At 39.0% G+C, this 15,399-nt stretch overlaps 1 long non-coding RNA gene across 2 annotated transcripts; it reads right to left on the bottom strand.

Moving 5' to 3' along the window:
- Window positions 1–8,799: 8,799 nt before the first annotated feature.
- Window positions 8,800–13,290, bottom strand: LOC148365039 (uncharacterized). Of its 2 annotated transcripts, none has more exons than XR_015850408.1 (3): window positions 13,079–13,290; window positions 12,872–12,962; window positions 8,800–9,013 (listed from the first exon to the last, which is right to left on the bottom strand). It is a non-coding gene; the product is annotated as an uncharacterized LOC148365039 (long non-coding RNA). The 2 variants fall into 2 exon arrangements; XR_015850407.1 differs by having other exon boundaries at window positions 13,116–13,290.
- Between the last annotated feature and the right edge of the window lie 2,109 nt (window positions 13,291–15,399).

Here is a 15,399-nt window from a genome sequence, read left to right as displayed (position 1 = left end):
CACAATAATACCACAGATTGGATTGAGTACTCCTTAATAATAATAATAATAATCATCATCATCATCATCATAAGCATAAGCATAATCATAGCCATAATCATAATCATATACAGTGGAACCTCGGTTCTCGATCAAAATCCGTTCCAGAACCCTGTTCGAAAAGCGATTTGTTCGAACACCGAAATCATTTTTCCCATTACAATTAATTTAAATCGTTTTAATCCGTTCCAACACCCTGAATGTTTACCTTTGTTTTACCTTTAAGACACAAACAACATAAACGTACGTTCGCGTTATCGTAATCTTCCATACGAAAGATAACGCTAACATGAACGTGTAAAAATAAAAAAAGAGGATAAAGAAAATAATTAGTAATATGATTTTTTTACCTTTGTGGTGGTCAGCAGAAGGCGCAGGTGGACGGTGGAGAGGGATGGAGGAGGAAGGAAAATTATTGTTTGGAAGGAGAGTCCCCTTCAATAAAAACTTCGGGGAGCTCTTCTGTCTGAGGGGTGTTCACACGTTCAAATCTCTTTGCTACGGATGACTCGGCTACAGGATGTACTTTTCTCTTAAAATATCTATCCAATGACACTTGCTTCGGCCTTCTTTTTAGCACTTTTCGGAAGTGGTTCATGACAGTGTTGTTAAAGTCATTGATGACTCTGGTGGCTGCAGCTTCATCGGGGTGGTGGAGTTTGACAAAATTCTGTAACTCGGCCCATTTGCTACACATTTGTTTAATCTAGGACGCCCCCTAGTGTAGTGGAGGTGAAATTGCACCTGAGAAAATTAAAAGGAGTAAAAAAAAATGTGATGTGAAACATCCACCCCTAGACGGTACCTCTGCACTATAGTTAGCCATAGCTGTACCGCGGAATACTTAACGTGGTTTTGCGACTTCACGTGTTTTCATCACCCGTACGCCGCTCAGCATCCCACCCTCGCGTACGCCCTCACGCGTCGTACCGGCGTTCGAACTCCGATTTTTGTTCGAACTACGAAGCAAGAATTTCTCGAATTTTTTGTTCGGACTACGATTTGTTCGAACTGTGAGTCGTTCGAAAACCGTATTATTATTTTATCTTGTAAAATGTGTTTGCACCGTCAGGTTGGCGCTTTTTAACTTTTTTGTGCATTTCCCTTGTTACACTGACAATAAATTCTATAATTCTATTCTATAATTCTATTCTATTCTATTCTAAAACATATTAATAATAATAATATTCATCGTCATTATTTATTTTCTTCCTCATCGTCCTCATCATCATAACCATAAAAAATAATCATAAATATATAGTGCCAATTACTGTTACGATGCAATGGCAATGGAATGTAGGTGAGGGCTCGTTGGGTGCTAAGCTCATTGGTGCAAGTGGGTGCAAGAGTAGACAAGCTCTAATGAGAAGCAGCAGCAGCGATGTGGCTGAAGGGAAGGGTCACATGGGTTAACTATCAAAGATGAGTGCAAACCTATCCCTGTGGAAAAAGAGTCTGAAGAAAACATCACCTAGCACATGCTAAGCTTTCTAAACTGGGAGTTCCTTGGCTTAATTAATCCAAGACACGGACCCACGGCTAGATAAATTTGGTTTGGTTCACTCCTCAGTCACAGGAGAAGCAAGAGTTAACACTTATATTCAGATTCAGATTCAGATTCAGATCTACTTTATTGTCATTCTAGTACACGTGTATACAGAACGAAATGTCGATACATCTGACCCGCACAGTTTCCTTGAATGTACAGATATAAATATAAATAAAATGTTGTATTGAGTTGGAGTATTGAGTACTAATAATATACTAGATAATTATGGCTATGTATAGTATTTTACAGTAGTGCAAAGAGTGCAAGAGGAGCAGCTAACCAGATGTGCAAAATGGGCAGTCAGGTAAACAAGTCAGGTAAACAGTAACAATAACACTGTAGTACAATAGTGCAAAGGAGAACAGATGTGCAAGGGGTGGCTAGCTATAAAGAACTGCCAGTAGTGCAAAAAAGTCTGGATTTCAGAAGGAATGGCAGGAATCGGGCACCAATATAATGGTACTCATGTCTATGTTCTTGCACATGTCGACTGCACTACGTTTACTGCTCACCTTGCACAATGTCTGACCATTTCCTTTCTCTGCACTATGATGTCTATGTTTGCACCAATGCATATGCTGACTATTTTTTTGCACTATGATGACTTTGCACCAAATGCAATATTGCACAACCCTTACGATACCAACGGTATCACGATAACACTGTATGTAACATCCCACATGCCGACATTTTCAGATTCAGATTCAGATCTACTTTATTGTCATTCTAGTACACGTGTATACAGAACGAAATGTCGATACATCTGACCCGCACAGTTTCCTTGAATGTACAGATATAAATAAAATGTTGTATTGAGTTGGAGTATTGAGTACTAATAATATACTAAATAATTATGGCTATGTATAGTATTTTACAGTAGTGCAAATAGTGCAAGAGGAGCAGCTAACCAGATGTGCAAAATGGGCAGTCAGGTAAACAAGTCAGGTAAACAGGAACAATAACACTGTAACAATAACACTGTAAGTACAATAGTGCAGAGAAACAGATGTGCAAGGAGTGGCTAGCTATAAAGAACTGCCAGTAGTGCAAAAAGTCAAACAAAACCAACAGATGTACAGATTAGCAGCAGTTTAGATTTACTATGTGTTTGACTGACCATTTAACAGTCTAATGGCCAGGGGGACAAGACTATTGTGGAACCTGGTGGTCCTGCACCGCACACTGCAGTACCTCTTCCCAGAGGCTAGCAGAGTGAACAGTCCATGATGGGGGTGAGAGGGGCCCCTGATAATGTTGATATAGGGTCCTATCTCAAGGTTTTTTAATTTTCCTCATGTTTAGGTGTTTGAGCTTTTCCTTGTCCTCATGTAGGTTTTAGATCAGATGGTGTAATGATAGTCCGTAGTTTGCAATAGTCTGTGTTCTGTGCAGCCTTTTGAGACTCCTTGTGATTAAGGGCTACAAAATCAAGCATGACTTGACTTATCTTTTTTTGAGTTGTTGACTCCCTGTGAATCATGCAAATAGAATGGAAGCTTTGTTATTTCAAAATAACTTACATCATTATGGTTAACTGCAGAAAAAAATATGGGCAAACATAAAATTGATCATCGCTGTTGTGTGAAAAAACTACTTTCAAAAAATCTTCATTAAGAATGGACCCATAAAACAACAACCCCTTAATATTAATAAATCACTCTATAAACCTTTAAATAAACAATGGAGGTACAAATTAATATTCTCCTGATGGAAATAAAACTAAAAATGTAGGTTTAAGATTAGGCCATGGTGTAATTGTAATCCTGTGCAGTCCTTTGAGACATTTTTTTGTAATTAAGGGCTATACAAATACATGTGACTTGACTTGACCTGACTTAAAAAACTACAATTTCAATTCTTGATTTCACATAGACAAGCAACACAAAACCTTTGGCAAAGTTTTGTGAGACATTACGTATTTTCTCGTATCTTACATGACGTTTTGCTAAACATACAATACCCTCCCATTAAAAAATAAATACAGTTTTTTTCAATAATGCAATTTTTGCATACTGTGCGAATGTCCTTGCTTTTAAATATGTTGTGCCTTTAAAGGACAACTTGATGACGTCACAGCTGTTTCTTTAGAGAGGCACAATTTCTTGATGTGTTCAATTTTTCAGAAGTTGTGACATGGGTACCACAGCATGTCTCAGAAGCTCCCCTAAAGGGGACCATGTGTATTATGTAGCGCCGTCTGATGGTGAAAAAACAATATTGATTAAATCAGAGACAAAAATACATAAACTGTCACATAACATGCATTTTTAAAATAATATCTTTTATTTAGCATAGCAGGAGCCTCACCTTAAGGGAGCTGACAAAATTGTCCACCATTGTGCGGCTACGGGTACTTAAAACCTCTAAAAGGCTGGGCAAAATATGAGACGTAAAATTGTGTGTTTTGGTTGCTTTGAGTCTCTCTTAGTGACATCAGGTGGTCAGACAATATACACTGTTTCTTCAACTCTTGTTGTGCGTTATTGTCTCTGTAAGTACTGTAGTTCTTCATATCATAGTTGTGAGTGAATTACTTTCTTAGAAATAAAGGAATGTCTGCCTTTGGATATGTTAGTATTTACTGTGCTCTCAAAGACATTCTGTGTAAAAGGTCCGGTTTAATTTGTGGTACGGTAGTTGACTTAAAGGTTAGATCTTTATTTTCCCATTCATTTAAATATCCCCTCATTCAAAAAATTGTTTGAGTAAAAACAACATTTTTAGCTGGACCATTTCACATTTTAGCCACTCAGAGTTGACAGGTATGTAGCAGGTCATTACTGCTGGATTTTTTTTGCATACAGTGCTAACTCTTAATACGGGGCTGATTTAAATAAGAGTGACAGAGATTGCATACCTGTCAATTTATACGTGTTCCCCATTTTTTATAGGTTTTTTGATCATGTACGCTGCATAACAATTTTTATATGGGAAACAATAGAATAAAAAAGACAGATCTTGTCTTGCTCATTTAGGCCATTTAGACTTTCATTCAGATGATCTCAGTCACTTGTAGTAGACGACAACTGCATCGTAGATTGCTAACATTGTCAGTGAATTGTAAAATGTCTTCCTCGCTGTGAGTAATTAGGTGAAGTGTTTTTGGGGTGTGTTATGATTTAATTAAGGAGTATTTGCAATCATTGATTCATCATCAATTAGTGGAGGTAGACAGGTATGCAATTGAAAGACTGCTGATGATATGTAAGTGCCTAATGTACACCTAAAATTAAAGTTACTGTTACTGTAATTCAGTGCCTCTCAATAATTTTCCGTCAAGCCTGCCATCGGAAGAAAACATTATTTCACCTCAATCGCAAACCAGTGTGGATGAGCCTCTCTCAGGTCCCCTTCCTCACATGGTTAGTCTGTGCCTTGGCGAAATTGTGTTTGTTTTATTAACCATTGTGTGTATGAATTAATTCGGTGTCTCGTGGTTGGGTGGGAAAAAGGAAGGGATTTTATTTACTTATTGTACACTGAATGTTGTTATACAGCATTTTGAGTGGCCAATCATTGCCTGAAAAGTGCTTTACAAATACATTTTGATTGATATTAATGAATGAGCACCTTTTGCAATACAAAACATTTTTAAGACGAACCAAGCAACTCTCCGATCATGCTCAATTATATGATACCAACAACACTTGTCGCTTTACTGACGTAGTCAAGTCAAGTCATTTTTATTTGTATAGCCCTTAATCACAAAGAGTCTCAAAGGGCTTCACGGGTTATTACACATACTATATTACACAGACTATATTACACAGACTATTTTTCAGACTATCATTACACCATCCCCTGCTCTGGAACCAACATGAGCGCAAGGAAAAACTCAAAAAACCTCAACATGAGGAAAATGAAGGGGACCGCCCATGTGGTATCCCCCTTCCAGGATTACCAGACAGCAAAGGATGTTGCAATCCCAAATAATACAGAGATATTTTCCACGAAAAGTATAGGTTATTCATATGCTATAGAGTAGAAGTGAGTTTTAAGCTTAGATTTAAACATTTCCACTGAAGTTGCAGATCGGATCTCAGGGGGAAGAGCATTCCACAGCACCGGTGCCCGGATGGAGAATGCTCTCGAACCAGCGGAACACTTCTTGGCTCTTGGGATCACCAGAAGACCGGCGCTCTCAGAACGAAGGCTTCGGACCGGAACATAGGGGGAAATCAGATCTGAAAGATATGAGGGAGCAAGTCCATGTATGATTTTGTATAATACTAAGAGAACCTTGAAATCACATCTTAGGCTAAGAGGGAGCCAATGCAGGTTAGCCAAAATCGGGGTGATGTGATCGGACTTTTTTGTCCTGGTTAAAAGCCTCGCTGTGGCATTTTGTACCAGCTGAAGACTCTTGATTCTGGTCTTCGGGAGACCGGAGAGTAGTGCATTACAGTAATCGAGACGGGAGGTAACAAACGCGTGAATTATAATCTCCGCATCCGACTTAGACAACATAGGACGAATTTTAGCAACGTTACGAAGATGGACGAAAGCGGTTCTAGTAATTTTCTTCACATGTGTTTGAAAGGACAGATCGGGGTCAAATATGACACCTAAATTCTATACTGAGTCACTCTGTGTGATGTGACATTTGTCAATGTTTACAGCAGTTTTTGAGAATAAGTCGCGGCATTTAGATGGACCAATAACTAACATTTCGGTCTTTTCAGAGTTAAGACGCAAGAAATTGAGTGACATCCAAATAGACATAGGAATTCCAAAGCTGTATGACATCTGGCAACTTTCTGTAACAATAACGTAAGTTTGGCGTTAGCCATTATTGAATTACAAATCATACGTTTCACGTGACATAGGGGAAAGGCACTGCCAATACAGCGCGTCAAATATTCAGGAGAGGACTTGAATTAACCTTTTCTACGCTGTAGTGATCTATCGTTTTTTTTTTTACGTGGTCACATAATATTGATAGGGGCACAACATCGATTGCTCAATACTGGTGGTAACACGTCAGCTACGTCTATGGCAAATGTAGACCCTTTGTCGGCAGGCTGAAAAATCCTCAAGCATTTTATCAGCATGATTGGGGTGTCTATAAGTGGCAGCTTAATTTATTCGTCTTCATGCTGCCCGCTGCCAACATTTTTAACGTGGCAAACATGTCGGCATTTGCTCATCTCCCACCGTGTAGCCACTGTGGTTGTAGTGAAACTATGAGCTTCGTCAAACTTCTTGTCTGAACCTCCGTGAGGAGACTTTTTTGTATATTTAGCCTGTGTCTCTTTGCCTGTCTCCTCATCTGTGTATTTTTTTTTCCTATGGAGTCACTTAAGGGTCTGCTCTACTTTATGTCCACCCTTTGAACTGGGTGGAGGCTGACTGTAAACAAAAGAAATGAGTGTAGAGGAGGTGCAATTGCACTTTATTCTGGGAAAGTTGACAAAAAAAGTTCCCTGAGATCAAATGCACCCGCGCCTACCTTAAATGAACCTCTAGCCCCACTATTTGAGAACTGCTGCTTTAAATGAATGTACACACGTTATACGAACATTTGCACGCGTACACTGGATGAGCTCTCAATGGCAATGCTGCAAGTGAACAGAATTTTCCTCCATATAGCGAGTACAATTTTGCTACAAATAAACTGGTATACCAAAAAAAAAGTACCAATGTATTTGGAATGTGAACAATTGTTACTGATCACATCACCAAAGCAGGTGCCAGCCGTCGCTTTCTATTGTCGTCCTGCATACGTCTGCAATCAAGGTTTTCAACTGAACCTAATTCTCTTTTCCCCTGGAAGTGCGTGACTGACAAATACTTGTCATGCCAACACATTAGTTTTCCCCACTTGTCAGTACAAAGCTTTTATTAGTAACCGCCCTGTAGCCAACAGGTCATTTGGCATGGCTACATTACATTCAAGTCACTTTTGACTAATGATTGGTTCATATGCAACACAGTCTTGATTAAAGAGGACAACTGATGAACAGTAAAAAGCAGGGCAACAAGCAGGACTGTTAGCTTTCACTTATTCGAACATGAAATGCAATCACATTTGCTTCAGAGGAAACAAAGCAGTCTGTTGAGACTTGTAGGTGCTTTTTTTTTCTTTTCATTTTCAATAAAGCAGAACACACAGGGCGATAATCCGCTAATTTGCTTTGTATATATATATATATATATATATATATATATATATATATATATATATATATATATATATATATATATGTTTCCTCAATGCATAAAAGACTGTTAAACACAATGGGGGGGATATACCGAGGCCAAATAACCGTTTGAAATATTTTTACCACGTGCTGGCATTATGAATGCTTTACTCTAACACAAACTTGCAGAAATAATATTAATGGGATGGCAAACATGAAAGATGGTTGGTTCCTGTCCCTGCCGGTATCCAAAAGAAGCAGCAGCATCCTGGACTACTTTGCATAGTAATATCTTAACCTAATTGCAATCCACATGCTCTATTCATAATGTTCTCTGCAATTGCTAAAGGGTCACAAATAATGTACAATTGCAGATCATTCATCCCAAAACCTGTGTCATCTCATCTCATCTCATCTCATCTCATTAGCTGCACCGCTTATCCTCAGTAGGGTCGCGGGGGTGCTGGAGCCCATCCCAGCAATCATCGGGCAGTGGGCAGGGGACACCCTGAACTGGTTGCCAGCCAGTCGCAGGGCACACAGGGACAGACAACTCGCTCCTCATTCACACCTAGGGACAATTTGGACCGGCCAATCCACCTGAAATGCATGTCTTTGGAATGTGGGAGGAAACCGGAGTGCCCAGAGGAAACCCACGCAAGCACGGTGAGAACATACAAACTCCGCACAGGAAGTCCGATAGCTGGATTTGAACCCACACAGGAGGTTCCCAGGACCTTAGAACTGTGCCGCACACGCGCTAACCACTGCGCCGCCGTGCTAAATTGTACTGAGAAAGGCCCCTGTTTTAACAATAAAAAGAGGAGAATTGTTTTGGTATACCCCCTATATTTTGATTTGATAATATTCATATACAAATATAACAAGTAATAATGCACTTATTGAAACGCATGGATTTTATTACTGCAAGCATGGTTTCACATTACTATTTAGAAAAAAAAAATCATAATTCATTTCATATTTACCTGTGACAATTGTTACAAGTTTGTGTCACGACCCAGAATGGAATCTCGGACTCAATTGCGTTCGTTTTAAAGGCATCTTTATTGGATTGAGCTGACAGAGCTGGCTTGGGAAGCCGCTGGTTGTCGGTCGCTAGCAGCGTTGGATGGAACGGCACTTCTGTGACAGGTAGGCAGAATCAATACGTCTTAGCGGGCAGGTCGATGGCCAGGGCAGGAGAGTAGATCGTAACGCGGGCAGAAACAGGTCGGAACCGAAGGCAGGAATCAAAACAGGAGAGTAGTCTTTGGTTCTTGGTAATCTGGCGAAACACACAGGAACACAGAAGTACGGTCTGACGTCGTTGTCTGGACGCTGACCGCTTAAGAAGAGATCTTTAGCCAATCAGAGAGCGCGCTCCAGCGCGCAAAACGATTCACTTCGGCAATCATGACAGTTTGAGGTTTGCAGTTTTGTTTTTCTATATGTCAATGTTTTCATGGGTAATGTAATAGATTCAAACTACTTAGACAAAACATTATTAAATAATAAATGATTAGTTTTTACGTAATTTCATTTTTCAGTGAATTTTGTTCACGATTTTTACAATGCGCTTTTTTAAAATGAACAACTTCTCTTTTTTTAGACATTACAGTGGTAAACTTGCTCATTTGTTCATTTATTTGTGACAAATTATTTTTAAAATACCGTTACATTTTGTTCTTTTAACATCGGAGCACATTGTAGCATTTTTATTCAACATTATAAATGTCACATTTGCATACAATAGTTTTTTTTTTACATAGAGCTTTTATTGATAAATGTAAATATATATAGCGCTTTTTCAAGTTAATGAAGACCTCCCAAAGCGCTTTACAATGTGCTTCACACTTTCCCTTTTACACACTAAATAACCGATAGCAGTGTCAGCAATGCAGGCAACGACCTGCTATCGGGGGCATTATGGATTCAGAGTCTTGCCCAAAGACAATTCGACATATAACCTGCGACCTCTTGATCCCAAGACGAGCACTCTACCTCCTGAGCTAATGCCGTCCTGGTTGTGTTTGTTGCTTTAATCCCTAGGTTACCAATTATTATGTAACATTATGAACTGAATGATTTAAAGAGGGGAAAAAAAATAAAAGAAACAAAAGAAAAAAATACAATAACAAAGATTAAAGATGAAAAAAATAATAAACCGTACATTTTTATTTTATCCATCTATTTCCTAAGCTTATATTCTTATACATGATAAATAAAATGGTTTTATTGATAATTTTCACATTTTTATATTAATTTTTTTATCTTTTAAATCACAATTTTGAAGTTATAATTTACAATAATTGATATATTTTTACATGATCAAGTTCCCATTTTTACATGACAAATGTTAATTATAAATGGACAGTTTGAATCCTTTAACGCAGGAGTAGTAGTTTTACTAGTCGTGAAAGAAACTTTCATTTTGAAAAAAACATTAATTTAAATAATGAAGCAAAAACATGTACTTTTAAACGTACTTATATAAATTAGCATTTGTTTTAGATAACATGAGCCTCTACTGACATGATCGTCCACCATGTTGCTGCCATGAGTACCCAAAAATCTCAAAAATGGTGCCGTGACTTTGAGTCGCTGTAGTTTATATTCTTCTTTGAGATTTTAAGCACTCATTTTTGTTGCACGACTCTAATCAGCGACATCTAGAAGTCAAACAACATGCACTGTCCCTTTAAAATAACAAGTTTTATGGTATTTTATGCTTTTCATTTCATAAATATAATTGTTACGTGTTACATTTGTACACAGTCTCTTTTCATCCCCGGGCGAATACTACCCTAAACAAACTAAACAAGCACGCACAACTGTGAATATATTTAGCTTGCAACTTATTTGGGATTTTTATTTGTTGCAGGCTAAATGTTATTGCACTACTTTTCATTGCACTACTGGTATGATTCTTTAATTGCAATATTATTATAACATAAGCCAGTGTCTAACAACTACTTTGTAATTAGTTTTGCATGTTTATCCTTGTTTATTACATGTTCACCTTGGAGTGCCATGTCTAATCTTATTGCATACTGTTATTTACAACTTTGATATAAATTACGATAAAGGCAATTCTATTTTATTGTATTCTATTGTATTATATTGTATTGTATTCTATTCTATTCTGAATTACATAATTAACTTCACATTTTAGAATGATCCCTTTGCATGTTAAATGTTGTTTTGTTTTATTCTGGTCAATTTACATACTCACAAGCTGCGTGGCTTTCCTGAGGTAGCAAGGTTATATTGAAAAGAATATAAATGGGCAATGTAGCCAAACATCATATAGCACAGTTTCAAAACTTACAGTAAGTATATAATTATGACCAAAAGATTATGACACAAGCAATGCGATTTGTCAGAAAGGAACAACCCAGACATCAGACCTGCTGGAACTGCAAAAACATTCCACAAATGTCTTGAAAAAGAACATACTCTCGTGTGAATCAGCACAAGTTAGAGTCACTGCATTCTTGTCGTTCATTTTAAAGTCATCATGTCAAGTCAGTATGTGGAGCATCCAGCCGATACGCTTGTAGATTTGTTTCTATTTTTTTTTTCTGTATTTCGTCTTTTCTGTAATTCTGTATTTCAGTTACTTTATTTATGATGAGCTCGAAGTTTTGAGGCAAAAAGTCAGGAAGAGACATGTACCGTAAGTGTTCAGTTCAAGCGTTATGCAAAGCGTTCTTGCCTGCTTTTCACTGTGTGTAGCGAAACGCTTCTGTCATGGCTTGCTTTTTAACATCTACCTTAAAATACTTGAAAAGACAGTCAGGTAATTTTGTCACATCGGTGACTGCTTAGGCACGGTCGGATTAACAAATAATTGAACCCACTGTACATCTATTTATAATTGGCCGAGCAAAAAAGCTAAACAAAAACTTAAGATCAGAGAAAAAAAAAACTTTTATTGTCTTTCCATAATTTTTAAATGAAGTTTATTATCTGCTCCTTTTGAATAAAATCATCAATTAAGTTCATGCAACAACAAAAACATAATTGGATTGCTTGACTTGCTGTTAGCTTGCTAGTGATTCCACTAATTCGATTTTCGGTGCTGAATCAGAATCATTGGCTGCACTTTTGCCAACAGATGAACATGATACCCTAGGGGTGCTTGTAGCGAAGTGGATGACGTCACGCCAGTCCAAAAATTCGACATCCCTGCGGCAGATGGAAAACTTTTCTTTGTGAAAATCCAGGGATACACCACCTCGTGTTAGCAAGTCCGCCTCCTCTCCGATTCCCCCCGGCTTTCGTGTCTCTGTTTAGCGGCGTTGAAGCCGGATTGCTCCGGGTAGCTCCGGGTGGCTACACGTTAGCGTCCGGAATGCTAAACGTGAGCCACGTTTCCGCGAAACACATCAACTGCGCTCCCTGTGCGCTTAGATGTTTTCCACCAGCACTCGATGATCTTATTTGGTCGTGAGTTCGCATTTACCATTATTACGGATGGTACCAAAGACTTACAACGCCGCTAGCCGCTTCGCTAGCTCCGGCTCTTCCTCCACGATAGGCCCCTTCATCACGCCGGCACGAGAAATCTTCAGGGCAAGGAGTTGAAATTCCTTGAATACACGCATTTCTTGTGCGTTAAAACCCATGTCCATAGGATAGAAGTAATCCATAGTGTAGTTGTCAAAACGGGAAGAAAAAACACCGAAGATAGGAGCAGACAATAAAACAATAGGGCAGCTGCTGGAAAAGGCAGCCGCTCGTGGCAGCGCCGCTTTGATTGATGCTCTTTATATAACGTTAATACGTGTGTATATTTAGTTTAACACACGTAAAACCTATATTTTGACAGCAGTACTGTCAACTTTTTGGCCTTTCCTGCCATTTATTATTTGTTGCCTTTTAATATTTATTTAGAAATATTTGTGTGCTATTTTGTCCTGTTTGTTCAAATGTAACTGTATTTCTTTAATAGCCTCTGAATCTGTAACGTGTTAGTAGTGACATAATGTCTCCCTGTTTTTATATGAAAATCATATCATATTATTTTAAAAAAGCTGTTCTATCCAATACACTTTAAAATGTCCAGCAAAATAAAAAAAAAAACTCCCAACAGTTGTCAAAATCTGATCATTTCCTTATAAAAGCAAAATGTTAAAACTACCTTGTGCTGCATTGTGTGACAGACTTTCCCCTATTCAAGCGCCACGCGGCATCGTGTCTGACTTGTCAGCAGGGGAAGTCAACAAGAAGACCTAAAAGGAGGAAGGCGTGATGACATCTAGCAAGGCGGGGGCGCTCAATGTGTGAACTCAGATACCATGATACTGTCCTGGGATTCGAACCCGGGAAAGGGGGTTCATGAGTATACCTTGACTTTGAGATCCAGGAGCTATATTCAGACTCACCGCCGCGAAGGTCCGACCTCAGGGTAACTTGAACCTAACGCAGAGCCGCCCGTGCTGATTTGCGCAGTAGAAAAAAACAAGTCTGCTGGGGCGAAGGAAGAGCCTAGGCAGGGATTAGGCTTCTTATTAGGCCCTCGGAAAACATCACAGTGCATGTCTGTGTTCTCCTGTGGTGGCTCCGCCTAACTGTCTGAATGTCGTTTGGTCAATATTTACTCATACGGCCACCATGAGGGGTCGTGACCCCCAGTATTTGTTGACTGCTTATAATGTGGGTTTAAAGCTCAGGCGTTCACTAATAATGCGAGAACGGTCGTTCAAAACAAACTGCTGATCAGGTATCGTGTAAAATTTGTTAACGAGGGAGTCAACCTTCAAATTTTCCCACCCCTGCTTCTTGGAAATATGCCATTAGCAGGGACAGTAATCTTTTTAATTTACTCTGAACCGGTGTTGGGCACGCTACTTTAAAAAAGTAATTAGTTATCAATACTCTATACTCCTTGCAAAAGTAAGTATATTAGTAACTGAATTACACAAGAGTAAAAGTAACTAGTTACTAGGGAAAGTAACTATTTCTGTTATTTTAAAAATAAGTGGTTGTATTCGAGTCAGTTGAATAGAGAAAAACATACAGGTAGTTGTGTTATAGAACCTTGTAATTTTTATTGCATCTCACCAGCAACCAATTGATTCTGCTCTTGAAGTGTAACAATAACAAACAGTAACCAAGATAATTAAATAACAATCAGCATGTACATAAACATGCACAGAAATGTACGTAAGCATGCACATAATGTACGTAAACATGCTCAAAAATGTACTTAAACACCCACAAAACATTCGTGAGCACCAATAAAAACATATGTAAACACACACAAAAACAAACGTGAACACATAAAACATACCTAAACGCATGCACGAAAACGTATGTAACGGACCGCTTTTGACCGCCAGTTATGGTAACGGCATTGTAACAGCAGAAACTATTAGTTAGATTACTCCTTTACGGCAGGAGGCCCGGAGGGTGACCCCGGACACGCTGGAGAGACTATGTCTCTCGGCTGGCTTGGGAACGCCTCGGGATTCCGTCGGATGAGCTGGAGGAGGTGGCTGGGGATAGGGACGTCTGGGCTTCCCTTTTAAGGCTCCTGCGCCCGCGACCCGACCTCGGATAAGCGGAAGATAATGGATGGATGGATGGATGGATGGACGGATGGATGGGTGATGATATGATATATTGAAAATGATCAAGAAATTACAGAGATTGAGAAATATCCACTTGCATTCATGCCAGCTTAGCCTAAGCAGCTAAAATCTATTTTAAGCAAGCCAGTTGCAAAATAGTCCCTCGCGGTGTTCGATCAAAACAGGTACATTTTGCTACAGTAATATTCCGAATCCTAGGCTTAGGGTAGTGGGGGCACCTACAGTATAATACTGTTAGGACAAATCTTTAGATTGATTTCCCTTTTAAACATGTTTTCCACAGGCAATACTCAAAAGGTCGTGTCGTCTTTAAAAACTATTTCATCTTTAAACACATCTTCATTAAATACAGAAGCGGGACAATGGCCTTTGTTAGCACCGCCAACACTTAACCTCAAAAGGAACTGCAATATTGTAAAAGAGCAAATCTTGTGCTGCCAAATTGCCCCAGTGTTAATAATTAAGCCATGACATTTAGGCCAGACACGAAAAATCCATATGGTGAAATTTACTAACCTTTTGGAGAGCTCACCAGCGGAGGCCGTTCATGTGCCGTTTATTCGAGCTGCTCTAGTCTTCATAATAAAACTGTCAAAAACACACTAAAAGGCCAGGCTGTGCACAAAGACTGATTGTGGGCTGTTAACTGGAGGAGAGCGCCAGGCTAATCAATGGTCTCCAAATCAAAGCGTCATTTTAGGGGTTTCGTCTCTCGGGGAAGCGGACACAGTGTCGCCGGCTGATGAATGCTATTCATATGTGACATTATGGATTATTAATTGCTCTGATGAACTGCTGATGAGGTCGGCTCTCGCTAAAATCAAAAAGGTCAATCGAGGCTGAGCGGCGCTGACCCCCGCCTGCGAAAAAATATCATTATCATGTTAGGGCGGGTCATGCAGAAGGTCAAATGTTACACAACGGTCATTAGAAGATCACTGAACATTTGGTCGGCTTTAAGTACGCCATCAAAGGTCGACTTATAAGATTTACAGTTTGCAGGGGTCTGTATGAAATTCTTGAGATTGTATTTAATTTATATTAAAAAAGAAAATGCAACGTGAGAAGACTTAAT

This window comes from Urocampus carinirostris, chromosome 5 (genome assembly GCF_059441175.1).
Source record: "Urocampus carinirostris isolate Australia breed hairy pipefish chromosome 5, RoL_Ucar_1.0, whole genome shotgun sequence".
NCBI lineage: Eukaryota > Metazoa > Chordata > Actinopteri > Syngnathiformes > Syngnathidae > Urocampus > Urocampus carinirostris.
The sequence above is the reverse complement of the archived record's forward strand: the minus strand, read 5'-3'. Positions and strand labels throughout refer to the sequence as shown.